Source organism: Lynx canadensis, chromosome D1 (assembly GCF_007474595.2).
Source record: "Lynx canadensis isolate LIC74 chromosome D1, mLynCan4.pri.v2, whole genome shotgun sequence".
NCBI classification, from domain to species: domain Eukaryota; kingdom Metazoa; phylum Chordata; class Mammalia; order Carnivora; family Felidae; genus Lynx; species Lynx canadensis.
In genome coordinates this window covers 96,387,800-96,409,619 of record NC_044312.2, presented here as the reverse complement: position 1 = coordinate 96,409,619, position 21,820 = coordinate 96,387,800, and the positions used below count along the sequence as shown (strand labels likewise).

At 37.4% G+C, this 21,820-nt stretch overlaps 1 pseudogene; it reads right to left on the bottom strand.

The window, feature by feature from the left end:
- Positions 1–15,720: 15,720 nt before the first annotated feature.
- On the bottom strand, positions 15,721–15,931 carry LOC115526684 (annotated as a pseudogene).
- Positions 15,932–21,820: the final 5,889 nt, after the last annotated feature.

Genomic DNA, 21,820 nt, shown 5'->3' with positions numbered 1-21,820 from the left:
GACCTGTGTAAGACATCTTGAGGACATATACCCAGAAACAATTTATTAATATCTACATTAAATTTGGCCAGACTGCTCTCCAGAATGGCTCTAACACTTTACCCTAAGCAACAGTGTATGAGAGTTCCTACCCATCCCCATCCCCATCAGCAATGACATTATCCATCTTTCTAATTTTTGTTAGTCTATTGGGTATAAAGAGATATTTTATTGTGGCTTTAATCTGAACCGCTCTCATACTGGTGAGTTTGAGCATATCTTTCTATGTCATTAGCCTGTTCATATCCTTGGTGCATTTTTCTATTGAGGCTGTTAGTTTGTTTGATGATCTAGGCATTCCTTGTTGTACTAGTAAATACTAATTCCTTGACAGTCTTAGTGAATATATTCTCCTATACTGCTATCTATTTTTAAAATTATGAAATCATTTTCCCACTATTTCCCCACATATCTATTGACACAAAACAAAGCACCCAAAACCACAGAGGCTTAAAACAAGCCATTTTATTTGCTCATGATTTATGGGTCAAAATTGGGAAGTGCTCTACTGGATGGTTCATCCGATTGACACAGCAACAGACACGGCAGGTGGGGCTGGAGGATCCATTTCCAAAATGGCTTCTTCACTTACAGGTCTGGTCCCCTGATGCTCCTTGGCCTCTCCAATAGATGTTGTATCCTCCAGGACCTTATTAAATGACTTTGGCTTTCTCACAACATAGTGATTTCAGGGTAATTGCATCTGTCACATAGTGGCTGGCTTCCAAAAAGCAGGAAGGAAATTGTCAGGCCATGTAAGACCAACACCTGGAACTGGCATATCATCCATTCTACCACATTCTCTTGGTCTAAGCAGTCAAAGGGCCTACCCAAAATTAAGGAAGTGGAGAAATACCACCTTCTGATGACACTGTGACAATATCACATTGCAGAAGAGCAGTCAGCTGGGAGATATTGTTGTGGTCATCTTTGGAAACACATGATGTATTGACAGTTTATTTTTTTCTTTGTGAACTGTCAAGCCATGGCTTAAACTTTCTTTCTTACTGACTTATAAAACTCTTTATATTACATATCTCGAACCTTTGCATTTCTAAAATTTGTTCTTTCCAAGTTTTCCTCCTCAGATAGAAGACTATAAATCAGTTTCATTTACTTTACTATTAGTTTTCTTTAAAATCTTGTGTTAGAATGCAAAAAAAAATATGTATCTCAAAAAAATATATAGAATCTTATCAAGGAATAAGCCATTTCACAGATATCTTAAAATTTACTCTATTATATTATAAATTCAAATTCTACAATTATAACACAGAGTACACAAAAGTTTAAAATCATTGAGGTCTTCATTTGAACTTCATTTTAACTAATACAATGGGCCTTTTCTTTCCATCTTATAAACTGCACATACTCTATACTTTTGGTTATACTAAAGGAGTAAGTTGGCCACTCTTTTAATACAACTTCACTGAAATATGGTTCCCACTCCCTCAAAAAAAAATTCTTTAAAAAAACAATTTAAGGGGCGCCTGGGTGGCTCAGTCGGTTAAGCGGCCGACTTCGGCTCAGGTCATGATCTCATGGTCAGTGAGTTCAAGCCCCGCGTCAAGCTCTGTGCTGACAGCTCAGAGCCTGGAGCCTGTTTCAGATTCTGTCTCCCTCTCTGTGACCCTCCCCCATTCATGCTCTGTCTCTCTCTGTCTCAAAAATAAATAACGTTAAAAAAATAAAAATAAAAAAAATAAAAATCCAGAAACATGGATTTGAGTTTTTTAAACCATGAAGGCAGTTTACAAATAATTTTTAGACTAGTAAACATACACAACTGCTCTCTTCTATTCTTTTACATTAAAAATGTCTTCTTAAATGGTCTTAATAAAAAGTTCACAAATACGTATTTCATGAGAGTGTCAGGCATGAAGTAATACTGTCTTCAGGTAAACTTGTCTGAAAATGACAAATCATGCATCTCTTCATTAATGACAGAAAAGGTTTATGACAGAAAAGGAAACCAAAGCCACACGTCCTAGTTTTTTTGTAGGTCAAATTCTGGCACTTGGTGCTGAGGTTTGAGGAAGCGATTAACTCATTTTTCACAGAATATAGAAACACAGCATGTACAGCATTTTAGTTATAAAAATGTAATATGACAATAATGCTTTATTAAAATATTTAGTTTGTGATATGTCCAGTACAGATTCTTTGAATTTATGTTGAGATTCATTGGCCTTGAGATTGTTAAGTGTGTATCTTTCACCAAATTGGAGAAGTTTTCTGCTGCTGTTTCTTCAGATGTTTTTTGCTGTCTTACTCTTTCTCTTCTCCTTTTGGGATTCATATGAATGTTAGACCTTGTGATATTGTCCATTGCCTCTGTTCATTTATTTTTTTCTATCATTTTCCATTCTATTCATCAGATTGTATAATTTCTATTCTAGCTTCAAGTTCGCTCTTTTTCTTCATTATCTCCATTCTGCAATTGACCACCTCCAGGGAATTTGGGATTTTATTTTAGTTATTGTATTTTTTAGTCCTAAAATCTTATTTTGTTTCATATATATATATATATATATATATATATACACACATATACACACACACACACACACTATAATCTTATCTCTCTTCTGAGACTCCTTTTTTTTTTTCAAGAATATTCTTCTTGACTTCTTAAAGCATGGATATTTTGAATATTATGACTATTTTAGAGAAAAAATCGTTTTAAAAGTTGAAACAAATAATTTGTTAAAAAAATTCCAAAAAAAACCCAAAATGTCTTTTAAGTTCTAGAACTACAAAAAGCATACTGAAGAGAGAAAGTTGAACAAAAAGAAAAATAAGGAAGGCAGAGGACAAAGCAAATGATCTCATATGGTTTCTTGAAGCTTTAAATACAGGTAGAGTTCTGTTTTGTTTTGTCTAGCTAGAATTCTTGCAGTGGCAGGACATATGCATATGATCTTTTTTTCTTTCCAATGGTAGATGAAGTAATATACTTTTAAGTTTATTTTTGAGAGACAGTACATGTGCACATGCAAGCAGGAGAGGGACAGAGAGAGAGAGGGGACAGAGAATCCAAAGCAGGCTCTGCATTGACAACAGAGAACCTGACACGGGGCTCAAACTCACAAACCATGAGATCATGACCTGAGCCATAGGAAGCTTAATCAGCCAAGCCACCCGGACACCCCAATGAAGTAGTATCTTTTAATCTAGATACAACCTTTTGAAGTAACTGTTGGTATGCTGTGACTTGCCTATAAAAATCATATGATTAGTAACCTGTCTTCAAGAAATAAGGCCCAGCAGAGCAGAAATATGTATCCTGTCCTGGAAATATATGTAGGAAGAAGCAGAAAATAAAATTCATCAAAAGGCATGAAAAATTTTTTAAATTTTTCTCCTTCTTTCGAAGCCATATTATCCTCCAAAAGGTGGAGTGGGTGGGGGATGCACTCCATGTTTAAGAGTACTGCTATATAAAACCAAATGTATTAAACTTGAGAAAACAAAATACATATACAAGTGCACAAAGTACAATAAATAATCCTTCCTCTTTGCATAATGTAAATGAAAAATAAGGGCCAAATTCTGAATGGGTGGTTGTCCTTTTATATGGGCAGTTTTACCACTCACAAACGTTCACAGATGCAGGAATACATTAATGAGAAATGACTATTTTCAGCAATGTGAATAGTTATGTACAGGGAAACAAACTAGAAAGTATTTGTATAAAGGACTCAAACAGATATTCCTACTCAACCCCTCTCCCCAAGTGTTTCCAAATTTTGGTTACAATCTAAAATGAAAACTTTAATTTTGTTATTTTCCACATTGTATTATTTGGAAGTAAGTTTGTATTTCCTTTTGAAGGAACACCTGCAACCAAAGCCTTTCATTTATAACACCCGTGTCAAGAATGTTACCACTAGGGCAATTCCACTAGCTCAGTCAGTAGAGCAAGGGACATATTATCTTTTGGTCATGAGTTCAAGCCCCACAATGGGTGTGGAGCCTACTTAAAAACTTTTTAAAAACCCTTTTTTTTTTTAGTTAAAAAAAAAAAGAAAAAGAAGAATGTTACCAGTTACCCTTTGGTATCTGGTATCATTTCAAAATGATCATGTTTGACACATCTATCAAATACATATATACAACCTTAGGAAACATATTCACCAGAAGGTAATGGACCTCACCATGTTTTCTGAAACTATAGTTGATTTTTGTGTATTCCAAAATGCCTGTCATACCAGCAGAAGAATTAAAGTGATGGAGGTAGAAAGTAGAGTACAAAACAAAGGCCTCAGTAACTAAATGTTAAAATGTCACCATTTCATAGAGATGTGTCTACTCACAAATGCCAAAAAGGGCTCTTTGAAAATACAGAGATACATTTCTTTTTTTTTTTTTTTTAATTTTTTTTTTCAACGTTTATTTATTTTTGGGACAGAGAGAGACAGAGCATGAATGGGCGAGGGGCAGAGAGAGAGGGAGACACAGAATCGGAAACAGGCTCCAGGCTCCGAGCCATCAGCCCAGAGCCCGACGCGGGGCTCGAACTCCCGGACCGCGAGATCGTGACCTGGCTGAAGTCCGACGCCCAACCGACTGCGCCACCCAGGCGCCCCAGAGATACATTTCTAAACTTAGCAAAGTAAGTACCCACTTACTCTCCAAGCACCTTCTAATGAACCATTTGTTGAGTACCCAAGTCACAGGTAACTTGGCAATTAAAAAAGGTATGCATCTTCTTTCAAGCAAATTGTGTTTGTTGTTGGTTTTGAATGATTTTATGATTCAAATCTACAAATTCTAGCCATTCAGTTTTCCAGAGATACCAAACCAACCCACCAGCATTTTATGTCACCAAATAACAGATATGAACAATATGCATAATCTTAAAATAAGTTTCCCAATCTTTTTCAATTGGCAAGTTAGTTAATATTCTAAGATACACTGGGGTTAGGTGAGAGGGAAGGAAATACTTTCCTGAGACCTGAATAGAAAGCCAACAGTATTAGTCTATCCATCTATACCTGAAATCACATTCAACAGAAATATGTATACAAACCCATTCAGTTTTGCTCCCTTCTCCACCATTACTATATTTTCAAATACCAAGTACTAAGCAAACTCAGACAAACTCAATTATGAAAACCCAGTTCATCACAAAACATCAAATGACTTTTAATGATGTATGAAAGTGGCCCAACAAAATGACATAGAAATAGGTTTATAGGCCTCAAATACAAAGAGAAAGACAGAATAATTTTTTTCTCTCTCACTATAAATCATTTGTCACATGGTCTGCCCCCAAATCTAAAAAAATTGATAGCCGATTTCCAAAAACACCATTGTACCTTATTCCAAATCCCCCACTTCACCAAACTTGAATGAAAAACTTTCTAGACACCAATTCTATTTGGGGGCGTGGGGGTGGGGAGCTTTTAAATGAATACTGCCTGAGAAATAGCTTTTCATGGCCAGATAGGCCTCAACTTACATAGACAACAACCAGATTGTCTAAATAATGCAGAAGTTATGGAGCAGCCCATAGTGGCAGAAACAGTGAGTTTGTGCAGAGGTGTTAAGACAGGTACTGACCTGCTGGGCAATCTGGTGTTATCTAGAGATTCTGATAGGTGCGGTTACATGTCAGTACACAGTGTCCCTTTTTGCCTCAAGCTGAGAGATTATCCAAAAACAAGTAAGATCAAAGTGCCCCAACATGCAGAAGTACCCTGTCAGCCAAGAGTAAGGTAACACAGCTAAAAGCAAATCTGATTCCCATAAGTACCCCAAAACTTCACAGCAAACAAAGGTGAAGGGACTTGCTCCCTAGAACTAAAGGTAATTGTGATGGTGGTATTTGTTTTAAATTCATTTTTGAATTTAAAGACTGTTCTACAAACTGTTCTACAAACAACTGCAAAACAGTCTTCTGGAGGCTTCCAAAGGTTTAAGAACACATCCAAGTTAATAGAAAAGCATTTCACAAGGAGGAACCGCCAGACACAAGGGCAAAGTTCACCACATGCAAGAGAAAGTGAAGCAAACACACTCGGGGGCACGTTCACAACTCATACAATTTCTTACGCTTAAAACAAGACAGACAACACTCAGGACCCTGCCGTCCACACTTTCCAAAATTACAGCTATTGCACAAATCCCACCAGACCCCAGAAAACGAGCCCAACCTAACCCCAAATAGGGTCGTGAGCATCAACGACTACAAATACAGAGTCGAAACACGGTAAGAGAAGAGGGAGCGATGCAGGATACAAACCACAACCAACAATGCACACCCCAAACGCTTAGGCGCTAATTATCCAGATATTTTGAAGACTGAATGCCAGACGGCCAGGGTCTGGCAGGCTGGAGCCCCTCAAGTAGCTCGTAGCCGCCAGAGGCCCGGGGGCCAACTTAGCGACACCAGGCCCCAACGTTAACCCACCAGACCTCTCGCCCACCTCCCAGGCACACAATTAACAGGTCCTGGATGACCTGGGGGCTGTTGGTGGCCTTCTGACGGCACACAGAGCCCCCCAAGCCGTCCGGAACGACAGAAACCCTCAACTCCTGCCTCGGCGGCGGCCATCATACCAAAAAAAGCGGACTTTTACGACAACTCCCACAATACCCGCGGCCTACAACTCCCAGAGTGCACCGGGCGGCGCCGCGGTTAACCCTGTCGTAGCGCCCGGGTTGGCGAGCCCGTCTCCTCTCCCCCTCCCAGCACCCAATTGTTGCACCAACTTTCGTCCTCACCATCCCGAACTAACTGTGCAAATTCTGTCAAGCAGTTCCAATTCTGCTATCTCGCAGCCTTCCTTTATCACGCAAACCCCCTAAGCTGCCCAGAAGATTGTCCCTGACAGAGTACTATTTGTTATCCCCAGAGCTCTCTTAACAGTGTCAAATGCTTATCATTTAAGGGATACATTTAGCTTCAATTAACCTTCCCCCTCACCTTTATAATTTTCTGGCATTTTTCTAAATTATTATAGCCCAGATATTTTGGTACTCAATATTATTAACTTAAAAGTTGTCTAAAATCTAGGAAACAACAACAGAGGACTATCCTATAGCTGACTACAATGTTCTCTATCTCCACGTTTTATAAGATAAAATTCCTCAAATATATTCCCTCAGAAAACTCATGCAACTCCAAATAAGTCCTGATAAGAAATATTAGGTGTGGACAATATATGTTTTCAATTTCAAGTTCAAAAATTTTTTAAGGGAAAACTCTATCGTGTCAACATACTTTGTTTCCCTTTCTCTCTATTGATAGAAAGATATTCAGAAATAGTATATACTACTACTTTATCCCTTTCTGACTTTAAAATATAGAAAACAACCAGTCAAGAAACATTTTCATATAATTTGAAAAGAAAACTAAGAGTTCATTCTTTCAGAAAACTGCACAATCACATATTTTGCTAATGAAAGGACTCCTTGAAAGTTTCTCATTTAATTAAAAATAAGTTTTAGAAATGCATTTCTTTTAAATACATTGCCCATAATTTCAGTAAAGCTGACAGTCACATTTAGAGATCACTGTATCCTCTATAAATTAAATACGTAAGATATACATACACAAACTGTAACTTGCTCAGACGTGTAACTGACTGACAGACAAAATAATTGTTTGGTATTTGATGCATTCACTAAAACAAAAACTAGAGTTCTCCTAAAGTATCTGCTATTTTCCTCGTACCAAAATATTTTTTTAAATGTACATAATGTCTGATTTTTCCACGGAAACATTTTGCCATTTGAAAGGGCATTCAAAATGTATCATGAATTTCAAATCGCAAAACTCAGAAATCCTAATATACACAAAAAAACCTCAAATCCTTTCTGGAAAGATAGCTCTTCAGCAAAACTCCATACAATTTTGTTTTAAACGTGAATCTTAATATTACATTTAGCTTATTAGTAAATTTTTTGATCTAGTAAACTACAATGAGAAAATTCTTCTCCATCATTTATTTTTTCATTCATGTTAGAGTATATAGTTTCATTAACAATTAAGATAAATGCTATATGTCAAGATATAATATATATATACACACATACATATATATATATATATATATACACTTTAAATTTCAGTTCATTATACTACTTTAGCTTCTGTATTTTTCTAATTTTACCTTAACATCCTAGTTAGAATTCAGGTAGGCAAAGTTACATTTTTCCTCTTTATTTTTAATAGCTGCTAAATCATAAAATAGTAATGTATATTTTATATATTATTCTCCTGCTGTTTAAATATATGATTCATCAGAAAGTCTCAAAAACATGTCAGAAATGAAAGTGATCTCCTCGTATATTTATAGCATGATTACAACTCTTTTCTCAGTGCTATAAAATTATATTTTCCATTAGGAGGTTAGTTTTTCTATAATTTTTTTATCTTTAAAAAATATAAGATTTAAAAACTGGCATAGTAAAGGACCTTATTTAAAGAGTATATTGGAAATAATGTTAGAATTTTTTTCAGATTACCAAAATTCTTCTTTTAAAAATAACTTACAAGTTTAGTATATCCTAATTAAGTAATTTAAGGAAGTCTTAACCTATATACTTAATATTAAGATGAATGTTTGTATAAGGAAAAAAATTTATTCTAGAAATGAATTCTTCAAATCCATGTAAAAAAATTTAATATTTTTCTCCTGAAGTTTTTAGATTCTATTTAACCACATGAATTTTTACGTGTATTTCTTAAAACTAAAACCTCTATGCTAGGATTTTTAAAAATACTTACATGTAACTATATTCATATATTTAAAATTAGGAGAAATCTTGTTTATATATGTTAATCTTGAGGATATATGTTAATAGAAGACAAACATTGCAATCTATTTCTTTTTCTTTTTCCAAATGTGGTATTGGTGAGAAAGCTAGAATGTACAAATTTGTATATTTTATAACAGATTCTGTATATAATTTCTCTAACTACTTCTTTCATTCTTTTAACGTCATACAATACTTCAAAGTATCTTTAAATGTTTGTTTAGGCATTTTAATTGCATTTTTAGTTTATCTGCTTTAAAACATCTGATTTTCATATATGTGATTTATACTGTTCATGGCAGTAAATTGCACTAATAGAATTCCTGCCAAAAATAGAATGAGTTGCTAATATTTTAATATGCTCAAAAAGTCAGTCTGTCTTCCCTTTTCGTACGTTACCAGTATGACACAAATAAAACTGAAAAGAGGTCACACACAAAGGACAGGTTCTTGCCTGATTAAACAGATTGTTTATATTACATTTTATGATTCCACAAAAGCAATATTTTCCTAGCATGTGAGTATATCCCAGAGTTTAATCTTCTTTGTTACTGCCCAAACCTTAAGTAACTTTAATTCACTGGCCTTTTAAAGCAGTGACCAGTCTCTCAAAATTATCTTAATGGTTTATTTTTTTATTATCACATACGTTTATATTTATGTTTAGGAATATTCTAGGTGTCTCTAGATTGTGCAATATATACTTTTAATTTTGTTATGTCTTAAATACTTAGAAAAGATGATGATGGGAATCCTGTGATAATATCCGTCTATTAGAAAGTGCATAAAAAGGGCCTCTTTTCTCCCCCAACAAATTGATCTTTTAAATGAAAAATTTTCAACTAGTTTGTTTTATTTAACTTAAAAAGCCAGCTTTCTATCTTCTTCATAATGTTGTATATCAGTTAGCATAAGCAAAGCTTAAGTATATGTTACTTCTTTTTTCTAATTGAAATGTTCTCTTTTCAACAGATGGAAAAACAATAGAAAACGTTTCCTTACCTAAAGATGAAAAGTTTCGCCTTTAAAAAAGTCCCCAAGGTTCTTCAGAAGACAAAACTCGACTTTTATTTCCTATAGAATACAAAAGATACAAGTTAGTGATCACTTTACTCTGAAAAATCATAATAGAATGATGGGTATTTGGATTTTTTGAGTCCTAATTTTAGACAGCAAGGTTTAAATATAATTAAATTAAATCCGTGCTGCCAATTAAAAAATCACCCTCGTTTAAACTTTAAGTTTTACCACAGAACCGTCACAAGATAATAGTTTCTTATACTTAGTTGTTCCGTATTTTACTCTGCTATTGACATATCATATGGGTCTTATTTAGGACTCAATAGTTTTAACATTCTTTTGATATATTTGTCATTAACTATCTTAACCTGTTTAAGATGTTTTCTAACACATATCAATGCCTTTTTACACATAGTTTCTATAGACTAAACTTCTAAACACGTGAAAGAAAAAAGTCCGAGCGCTAAACTTTGTAATTTTCAAAGGCCTTTCTAGCTTCAAATCAATTTCCCCAAAAAGAGATATTTAAAACACTATATGCTCTAAGATAGAAATGCTAACTAACAGTAAGACTTAGACTGAATGTTTAAAAACAATTGTCATGTTCCTCCCTCTGCTTCTCTCTGCTCATAATTTTCTTTCCATTTTAAAACAGGTTTACATTTATTAACTCACATGCCTTCTCCCCAAAGCAAAATTATCTTCTGCTTAGAAAAATTTCAGATTCTTTACATTTCCCCTTAATTTCATATAAGGATCTACTATTTCCAACTCCAGGAGGAGGAAATGAGTAGTAATTATACTATTTCTCCCCAAATTTCTTCTCATAGAGCTATTTCTAATTTTCCCCCCTGTATGACTCTGCCATACCCCACGTTGTTGTTGTTGTTAACAGACCAACAAGATGTGTCTAACATCCCTCTCCCCAACATCTGAGGGCATATTCTGGTTTTGTTTTGGGTTTGGATGCATGTATCACAGGCCGGCTAGTGTTATCCTCTCCATACTTCAAACATAACCAGTTTTCACCTGCCACTAGGGGACTTGTGGGCTTTTGTTCACCAGACCTCGGCAATTTCCTGTTCTTCACCAGGACATCCCATTTGGAGTCCTCATGCAGGATGAATAAAGTTGGAGAGGATAGGGGAGTTAGAATGCCAAGCACAGATGTCACCAGTCACCTCACTGAAAGTATCTTGCCCTAACCTTGAGGCTTTAGAACAACACAGAACCTATAAAACTCATGTGCCCAAGCACTAAAAATATTCCTTTTTGTTAAATCACTCTTGGCTACCTTTGATTTCCTAACCATTGTTTTTTTTGTTTTGTTTTGTTTGTTGTTTTTTTTTTTTTTAATGTGTCCTTTGTGGTACAATTTTGCAAGTGCAAAGGAGAGGTTTCTTTTAAGGGTAGGAGAACTGACCCCTCACCCGTCCAAGCAATTTCTAGGGCAGAGGCAGCATGGCCTCCACCTGGACTAAAAGCTTGGCAGAAACGAGCCTATAAATTACACTGTGCCTCAATTTCTTCGTCTCCAACTTGATTCCATCACACAAAGCAACAAGTGGATGCTGAAGTAGGAACCCAATCAAAAGGCAAAAAGAAGAAAGATTTAAACTAACAGACATTTATTCCTCACCTCCACCCATTTTCCTGAAGCCTTCTTCCCAGCAATGGAGGTGGGCTGTGGTATTGGGCAAGGTTGAGGGGTACAACGTGGAAAGTCTCCAATATCCCCAAACCCTACAACAGTGCAAACAGTAATATGGCCCGACATTAACAGCAGTGTTTTTCCCTTTTTAATAGAAAAAAAAAGCCAAACTAAGAGCCTCTTTCTAAAATACTGACATCCTAGGTAAATGTTTCTGTAAAGAATAATACAAAAGTGGGTTCACAGCCATAAAAATCTTATCTTTGCTTCAGCCTGGGTGCTGTTGGCTTCTTCTCCTCCATGTAAACACACAAACTAGTCCTCATTTATAACCCAATGCTATTGTCACTAGGGAGCAAGCACAGTGGGGAGCCTTTAAACCCCTCAGGGAAACTCCCTCCAACTCGATCCTGGTTCCACAAATTGTAAAGGGGACTCAGCAAAGCATTTTAAGAGGATTCCTGCCCCCTTCCCTGCTCAGAACTCCACGCCAAATTAATCTGATTCATTAGCTCCTATTGAGACACTCCATTATTTAAAAGAAAGCACTAAGCATAACTTGGTTAAAAGTGATTTTTCTTAGAAGCCAAGGTTTATCCATCCTAAACAGTAACAGATCAACATTAACTGCTTACCAGTTTTCAACACCACAGCAGCAAATGGATTAATCCTTCATTTGCTGGAACCATCAGCACTGCCAAACTCTCTCGCAAATTTCCTTTACATTTTAGGAAACCAAGTTCTTAGAAATAGTAAAGTAAGAGTTTTTCTTCTCATGGACTTTTAAACATTAACAACAAATCCAATCCAGACTCTTGAGCATAAAATTAAGAGTTTTTCTCCTCCCTCCCTCCTTTCTCTCCCTCTTTTAATTAATTAGGAGAAATTCATGGCCTTTTGCTCTCTGCTCTCCTACCTGGGTATCACTCTAAAACGTTAAGTAACTTCCTCCCTCTTTCCCTTCATCCTTCCTTGAAATCCCTCTTCAAACATACCACAAATTTTCCTGGTTTCACTGCACTGAGATTCTGGCTAAATTTCACCAAACTGTCCTCACAGAAAAATGTAAAATGCAAAATGTAAAATGAGGGGGCTGTACAGGACAATCTCCAAGGTCCCATTTAGCACTAGCATTCTATATGTGTCGACGATGATCCAGAGAAACTGGAAGAACTCCATGTAAGCACCCAAATTTGGGCCTCATTTCTGTGCATGCTACTGCTGTTACTGTGTGTCTGCAAACTTTTTGCTGAATTACAACATACCACGTTTTTCTGCCCTTCTAGGCTAACAGTCTCCTCTTCACTTTGCTTCTTCAACCTAATACTTTTTCCCTAAGAAACCGTTCTGCATCTGAGGCGCCTGGGTGGCGCAGTCGGTTAAGCGTCCGACTTCAGCCAGGTCACGATCTCGCGGTCCGTGGGTTCGAGCCCCGCGTCGGGCCTCTGGGCTGATGGCTTGGAGCCTGAAGCCGGTTTCCGATTCTGTGTCTCCCTCTCTCTGCCCCTCCCCCGTTCATGCTCTGTCTCTCTCTGTCCCAAAAATAAATAAAAAACGTTGAAAAAAAAATTAGAAACCGTTCTGCATCACTGATAATGCTAACTCCATTCTTTCCATTAAGACCATCACTACCACCAGCAGCTAGAAAAGCTGATCTAACTGGGGATCCCTTAATAATATGGTAACGCATCCTTCTAAGAAAACAACATTGTTTACTCACCCAGACCCTACCATCCTCATCTATAATATTTACCGAGAGCTTCCTAGCAACAGACACTGTTCTAAGCCCTCCACGTTAATCCTAACAGCCACATAATGCAGATTCTATCGTCATCCCCATTTTGCAGATGAGCAAACAAAGGAGGCAAAGGACAGATTGAGGCAAACAAAGGTTAAGTCATTTGCTCAAGGTTTATTTCTAATGAGTGAAGGGTCCAAGTTTGAAAACCACACATTTTGGGTACAGGGGCTTGTTGCCTTTAACCCCATGATTAGATGCCCTTAACCTCTGATTAGATGATTTCCATGGACCCTCCTACCTCTAAAAATTCTCTTATTACCCAGCATTGGATTATCTCAGTCTCCTAATAGATGAATTAGGCATAATCAGAATATCTACTTTATAGTGTTGGAGAAATGAAGAAATTTAATGTAACGCACTCAAAACAGTGCCTGGCACAAGTAAATAACTTGAGGAAAAGTCAGCAATTATTTCATGGGGGGAATCTCTCAACTTGCAGATGGAAAAACTAGGATTGAGACCCAGAAGTAACGCACACCGCCTCTCGAAACAATACCATTTATGAACACAGTGTTAACTAAAGAGACACACTTAAATTGTAAGACTTTTTTTTTTATTTTTTTTTTAAATTTTTTTTCAAACGTTTATTTATTTTGGGACAGAGAGAGACAGAGCATGAACGGGGGAGGGGGCAGAGAGAGAGGGAGACACAGAATCGGAAACAGGCTCCAGGCTCCGAGCCATCAGCCCAGAGCCTGATGCGGGGCTCGAACTCACGGACCGCGAGATCGTGACCTGGCTGAAGTCGGACGCTTAACCGACTGCGCCACCCAGGCGCCCCATTAAATTGTAAGACTTTAAAAAATAATGTACGTTTTGTGTTTCTGATGCCAAGGCTTTACCTCTGAACTACACTCTTCTTGCTAAAAGGCAAAATTGCGAGGAATCAAGGATTCTGGATTTGCCTGCCTTCACCTCCTAACACATAGCTAGGCTTTGCTACCAGTAATTAACAGCATCTGATAGTTTTGGAAGAGCAACTTACCAGAGGCTTTGTATCTATTAAAGATCACCTCCATATTGAGTACAAGCTGCAAGTCTCTCAGATGGTGATATTGATTTGGTGAAGCAATTTTTTACCAGAAAAATTCTCCCCATACTTGAGAATGAGTCCATTTATATTTGTTAATTGAAAAATAGTGGTGCCTGGGTGGCTTAGTCAGTAGAGCATGCAACTCTTGATCTCAGGGTCATGATTTGAGTGCCATGTCATGGGGTAGAGTTTACTCAAAAGAAAGAAAGAGAAAGAAAGAAAGAAGAGAAAAAAAAAAAAAAGGTGTTCAGGAGGAAAAGTCTCTTTCCTGTATAAGCAAAACTGGAGCTTGCAAGGGTTGTGCAGGTAATATTAATATTTTTATTTTTTTAATTTATATTTATTTTGAGAGAGAGAGAACACAAGTTGGAGAGGAACAGAGAGAGAGAGAGGGAGAGAGGCAGAAAATCCCAAGCAGGCTCCATACTAGCAGAGCTTGATGAGGGACTCAAACCCACAAATCGTGAGATCATGACCTGAGCTGAAATCAAGAGTTGGATGCTTAACTGACTGAGCCACCCAGGCGCCCCAGTAATATTAATATTTTTAAATCAGTGTAATGTATTAAATGTTATAACAGTAGATTTGGGCGTGACTTTGTGTACAGCAAAGAGTCAAAGGACCTAAAGTTAACACAGTTAAAGCTCGGCTCTGCGTTCCAGAATTCCAGAATTTTACATAGAAATAATCCCTTCACTGTTGGAAGTATATTTTATTTTTCTTAATAATATTTTATTTTTTATTTTTTTTTAAGTTTAATTTTGAGAGAGAGAGAGCGCGCGCGCATGCATGTGTAGGAGGGGCAGAGAGAGAATCCTAAGCAGGCTCAGCACTGTCAGCGCAGAGCCGAATGTGGGGCTCGGACCCACAAACTGTGCGATCATGACCTGAACCAAAATCAAGAGTTGGATACTTAACTGACTGAGCCACCCAGGCACCCCTGGAGGTATATTTCTTTCTGTGTCCTCATGGCAATAAATAAACACACACATTTTGTTATCAACAAATGCTATACTAACATATCAAAAAAGTACTACGTTACTTGGGTAGAACACAGCTACTGCCATAATAACCATTCAAAAAATAAAAGAATTTTAAAGAAGAACATTAAATCTGGTAATTCCGAATGTGAGTAGAATAAAATAATCTTGGTACAGTTTATGTTTTCATAATTTGTATTATTTCAGTGAGCTTCTAGCATGACACTGGCTACTCTCATTGCCTCTCAAATCTTATTGGAGAAGCCACAGTTCTCAAACCCTTTTATTGCTGTGATCTTCCTCAAGGAACATTCCACCTTGTTCTGAGGTCAGAACCCCAAATTTCTTAGCATTTAGCTCAAGTAAATACAAAGGAGTATGCCTTCATTTTCAATGTCCTACTGTGCTTTTCTTGTAGCTTCAATCTTAGACTTTTAAAGGCATTCAGAATATAAAATAAATAGTATTTTTGCACAGCATTTTCATTTTGTACTGGTTTGTGTGTTATTGACCATATTCTTAAGAACTAAAGTCCCACCTCGGAATGTTGAGTTTGCCTCTAAATCCAGAGAAATTTCAATTAGCAATAATCGCGCCTCGGATAAACCTCATTGGCTACGATACTGCCACTGCGCAAAGCTTAAATCCAGAGAAATTTCAAATCTCTGGCCCCGTCTTGTGCATGCACAAATAACTATCTCAAGATTTTATTTTATTAATATGTGTGGTAGTTTTTTAACGCTAAAATATTGGATCTCAAGATTGTTGTTGTTGTTGTTTACAATTTATTACAGAAATTTTAAACAAAAAATTAGAAGGAGTATAACCAACATCCATAACCAACCAAAACACATTTATAATAACCAAGGAGTATAACCAACATCCGTGTATGTATCATCTCTATTTAATAGTTAACATTTAATCACATTTGCTTCATCTCCTTTTTTTCTTTGCTGAAGTGCTCTAAAGCAAATGACAGACATCATGGCATTTTATTCCTAAATACCTCATTGTGCACATCTAAGAAGGAAGGGCATTTTCCTACATAACCAGAATGCCATGATCAAGCCTACAAAATTAACAATAATTCCCCACTACCAAGGCCATATTCTAATTTCTCCAGGAGAGATCTAATTTTCTTAATAATATCCTTAAGTCTCTATTCTGTCATCAATACAGCACATACGTGTTTTTTAAGTAAAAGCCACCTCTAAAGTGATTAATTCCAACCAGTTCTGCTAAGATAGCAATGTGCTCCTTGAACTACTCCAAGCCCATTATCAGACAGACCACTAGGGACCCCTGAGTCTTGTCCTTATGCCTGTTGGAGACATTATTATGTTAAATCAAACACTGATGAGAACTGGATAAAAAAAAAAAAACAACTGGAATTTCAAGTACATATTTTCCCTCCATAATCACTGTGCATTGGGAGCAAAGGGAGTAGGACAAGGAACCACAAAATGCTAAATACGGTCACATAGGTTTTTTTTTTTATGTTTATTTGTTTATTTTGGGAGAGAGAGGGAGGTAGAATCCCAAGCAGGGTCCACACTGTCAGCACAGAGCCTGACATGGGCTTGATCTCACAAACTGTGAGATCATGACCTGAGCCAAAATCAAGAGTCAGACGCTTAACCCACTGAGCCACCCAGGTGCCCCCGGTCACATAGTTTTAAGTGGGCTTGTTTGGTCTAATCATTTAATACAGGTCTATATAGCCCAACCCACACAAGATGCAAAGGTGGTAATTTTCCATAGACTCAAATTGATTGAAAATCAGAGGGAAAAATTACTTTTCCTTCACTCATTTAGTTAATACAGTAAAAGTAAAATTATAATCCATTGGTGGAAGGGATAACTGGATTACTTGCGTTTTTTAGGAGTAAGGAATAAAGAGGATTCTTTTTAGAGGGGGCAGGGGGAGGAAAGAATGGAAATGGACCTGACATAAATTTTAAGTCATGCTCAGTCATAAAGACCGGGGTGAAAGGTCTCTCTTATCCTTTTATAGGAGATAATCAGAAGAAGAAATAGGTAAGCTAAGATTATCATTTTGCTTCAATTCCATCTGCAAGCTACCTGTTTTTCTAGAAATGATCATCTCCTATATATGAGTCTCTCAAAAACTGATGTAAACAAAAGGGGATGGTAAAGGGTTTTGTAAGCTCCAATACTTGAAGCTGTCTTGAGGGCTATTCTTCTGCACCATTAAGTGTGAGAACACTGCTTGGAACATCCTATCTCAACCTTTACCTTTCATGTCTTCCCCTTGTCCCTGAATATACAAAACTGCCTTAATAATGTGTGCAATGTTATTATTTTTAAGTTGTCATTTTAATTGGTTTCTATAAGACTGAACTAGTTAAGGACATACAATTTTTTTTTCACTGAGGTGAAACTACATGGGGGAAAAGATAAAGGTACCCCCTCTTTTCATTGTAACTAAACCATACTATATTATGCTTTTCTCCGTTTTTTTTTTTTTAATAAGGGAAATATAATAAATGTATAAGTAGACAATATTTAGATCTGATAGCATCAGAACTGAGTAAGGCATGGCCATCAACACTCAGCCATATGGCATCCTCTTAAGAACCTCATTCTAAAAACTTTTGTAAGTGTTTATTTTTGAGAGAGAGAGACAGAGAGACAGAGACAAAACATGAGTGGGGGAGGGGCAGAAAGGGGGAGAAAGAGGGAGACACAGAATCTGAAGCAGACTCCAGGCTCTGAGCTGTTAGCGCAGATCCTGATGCAGGGCTTGAACTCACAAACCATGAGATCATGACCTGAGCCGAAGTCAGACACTTAACTGACTGAGCCACCCAGATACCCCCAGAACCTCATTCTAAAAGACACACCAACATGCCCATGTGCACATTTACAAAAATACATGTACGGAAATGTTTACATTTGATATGGTATTTAGGTAGAGGAAGTCAAAATTTCCAACATGGCACCAAAGCATGGAAGTCAGAATCCAAAGACAGTCCTCAATCTTTTCCTTCAGTCATCAGAAACTCTCCAGAAAAATCAATAAATAACTTAGTTGCTGACCACCTCCCCTTACCACCTCCCCTTACCACTCTCCTGAATAATGCCTTTAAAGCAAGAAAAAATGGCAAATATGCAAGAAGTAAAAATAGCTGTAAAAGATCTATAATGATCTAAAAACTCAGAAATCTATCCCTGACCAATGACATTGGCTGCAGACCACTCAGCACAGACGCAGAAGGACAGACAGGCTGTGCACACACCCTGCCCCTGTGATGACTCCCTATTGATGCCTTCCTGCCCGCACTCAATGGGATGTTACAAGAAACAACCTCAAAATAAACACATACACATACACATACACACACATATACATACACACAGAGACACTACAGACAACTTCAAATGCCTTGTAGGAAAGGGATTGTTTTTTCTCTCTAAAGAGTTACTTTGTAAATGAAATTTACAGCATTGGTTTCATTTATGCCATCCTATACAGGCACCGCGCTGTCAGAGGAACAGAATGTCAGCATCACTTACTCATCTAATAAATACTTATAGATTACCTCTACCTGCCTGGGAATAAAAACATTGGTCTTTAAGGTCTGAAGCGTCCTCAGAGATCACCTAATTCAACTTATTCACTCTAGGGAGGAAGACAAGAGAGGTAAAATGACTTACCAAGGTCACACCCAAGTAACTTCTGGCCAGAGTTATCTTCTTCAACAGATAACAAAGAGCTCAGAAGAAGGAAGCACCAAATAAAAAGCCAGGGACACGGTAGAGGATACCCACCAAAACTAAAAGATTAAGAATTGTACCTCTGGACAACTTTTGAGGAGTTTGCCCCATTCTTCCTTCCTTCCTCACGTCCCGGCTCCCTCACGCATGCGCCCTGAAGAGTGGTACTCAACCACCTGCCCTCCATCCCTAACCCCTCCCCACATGCAGGCGGGTCGTGGGGAGGTGATGGGATGAGAGAAAGAGCAGGATGCTGGCTGTGGGACGTGGAGCCTTACCAATACACAGAAAAATGACTAGATCTCTACAGAGACTAATCCAAATCAATAATAAGGGGTTCCTTTCTCTCAAAATCCATAACTCACTGCAATGTGTAGGTGCAGGGTATCTTTAGGCTAGAGCTAAGAGTTCCAGAGAGAACAATTCCTACGATGAAATGAAGGCAAAGGAGGAGAGAGAAATAGAAAAATACATATATATAACTTTTTGTTGTTAATTCAGTCTCCTGATAGGGGGCCTTCCTGTCTTTCGGTATTAACTTGGTCTCCTTTAACAGAACAGAATGGCTCAGAAGGAGCTCAGCTGATGCCTATTAGGACTGACCACACGGACAATTAGAAGCTGCCTTTAGGAATTTTGAGGGAAAATGTTTGAAAGGTCCTTTTTTTTTTTTTTTTAAGTCATGGTATATTTGTTAGCATGTATTTTTTAAGTTAACTTTAAAAAGTTTTTTATAGGATTAAAAAGTCTATATTCTGGTCTCTTAAAGTAGTTGTTAAAAACAAAGAAAGCTTAACATGTAAATTGTGTATTTCTAAAATATATTTTAGAAAGTCTTCTTGGAGTTCTTGTTAAATACTCATAGACACCTGAGATTCTTTACGTTCTACCCAATCTGTATTTGTTCAAAAAACCTTTCACATATTTTTTTTTACCCCTGCCAAACCATCCACCATCTGTTTTCTGTCTGCACCAAACTTAAATCTCCTTTGTAGTCTAAATCACGTGTCCAAGCATCCAATAGCTTTAACTTTTGAAAGACAGAGGTGTGTTGATTTTTTGTTTTTATTTTTATTTTTTTCAGAAAGGAAACATACTAGACTACTAGGATTTCATGTAGGGGGCGTTAGGGCCAATGCTGGGGAAGCTTCAACAGAGGTGACATTAATTAAGACAGTAAAAACTCAACCACCTTGAACCTTCATCTTTTTCACCCACCAAGTTAGGTTCTTAAAAGAAGATGAATTTTCTAGAAATACAGAAGCTGAGGTGGCTGAATATCCAACCTTGCCCCACAGTCTAATGCATGGCAAGATACCTCACTGCTGGACGTTAAGACAAAAAAACCTTCTGGCTGTCGGAGATACCTGGGCACACAGGGGCTTGTCATGTTTTGGAGTACCCTCTAAGGCAATATCCCCTAAAAAGAGTCACGAGAAGCAAGCAGAAATGTAGAGCATTAACCTGTATGCAAAGTCAAAGGGCACCCTACGAACCCCCACTTGGGATGTAGCTTGGAACATTTCTATCTCATCAATAGATATTCCCCTAATGTTCATCATCGTTCCAAAGGACAGGTTGTCAAATCTACAAGATGACTTAGAGATCACGTAGTCCATATTTCACAGGAAAGCGCCCAAAGCCACACAAGGAACAAGCTAAAAATCCAGGACCTCTGCCTCACATCCAAGTCTCTTCTGTGCACTGAATTTAACCTTTCCAAAACGTTTAACCACATATCACCTCATTTAATCCCGTAAAGAAAGCTCTGCAGTAGATAGTGTCACCACCATTTCCAGACAAAGGAATTACTATGGAAGTTTACACTGAGTCACTGCCAGATTCAGAATCAAAATTAGGTCTCTCAACACTTAATCAGATGTTCTCTTAATTGGCATCTGAAAACAATAGCTTCTGTTTATTTAGCATCTGCATTTTTACTTTATATATTATGATTTCTCTTTGGTATCCCAATTTTTTTTAAAAAAGCAAAGATAAACATATCCTGTTTGAATTGGAGATTGGCCTAAATATAAACAGTTACCTTGAAAAAAAAATTCCAACACTGCATCCTTCCTACTAAACAGTTCTGGAGAATATGTTGATCTGCAAATTCCCTTCTGGACCTAACGTCAAGTGTGGCTTTGGCTGGGAAGTCCAACCCAATGGGCTTTCCTATTTCATAGCAATCATTCAATACAGAAAAGAAACTATATTCTGTGTCACTAGGAATTCACCAAATGAAATTAGTGCTAAAGCCCATTAAGCTTATGGCCAAGGTACTGTATCTTCTAGATCTAGAGAGAAGTGATACCTGAGGAGGGAGACATCACCAGTCATGCTTAGTAAACTCTACGAATGGAGGGCTCCTGGGTGGCTCTCTTGATTTCGGCTTAGGTTATAATCTCACAGTTAGGTTCGTGACTTTCAGCCCCGCATCAGGCTCAAACTGGCAGTGCGGAGCCTGCTTGAGATTCTCTCTCTCCCTCTCTCTCTGCCCCTCCCCACTTGCACGCACCCACATGTGCACTCTCTCTCGAAAATAAACAAACAAAACTCCATGAATCAAACCAGCAAGGGGTTCGAACCACTGGCCATTGAGCTCTTCTAGACTAAATACAAGATAATCTATGTTGGTTAGCGTCACCCAATACATTGAAAGCTTAGAAGCAGAGAAAATTGAACAAATACCAAGGACAAAACAAAAACATGATAAGAGTAGCTTTCTCAATGTACATTTAGAGATAATGAGCCAGACTGAACTCATGTTATGAACAAAAATACCACACACG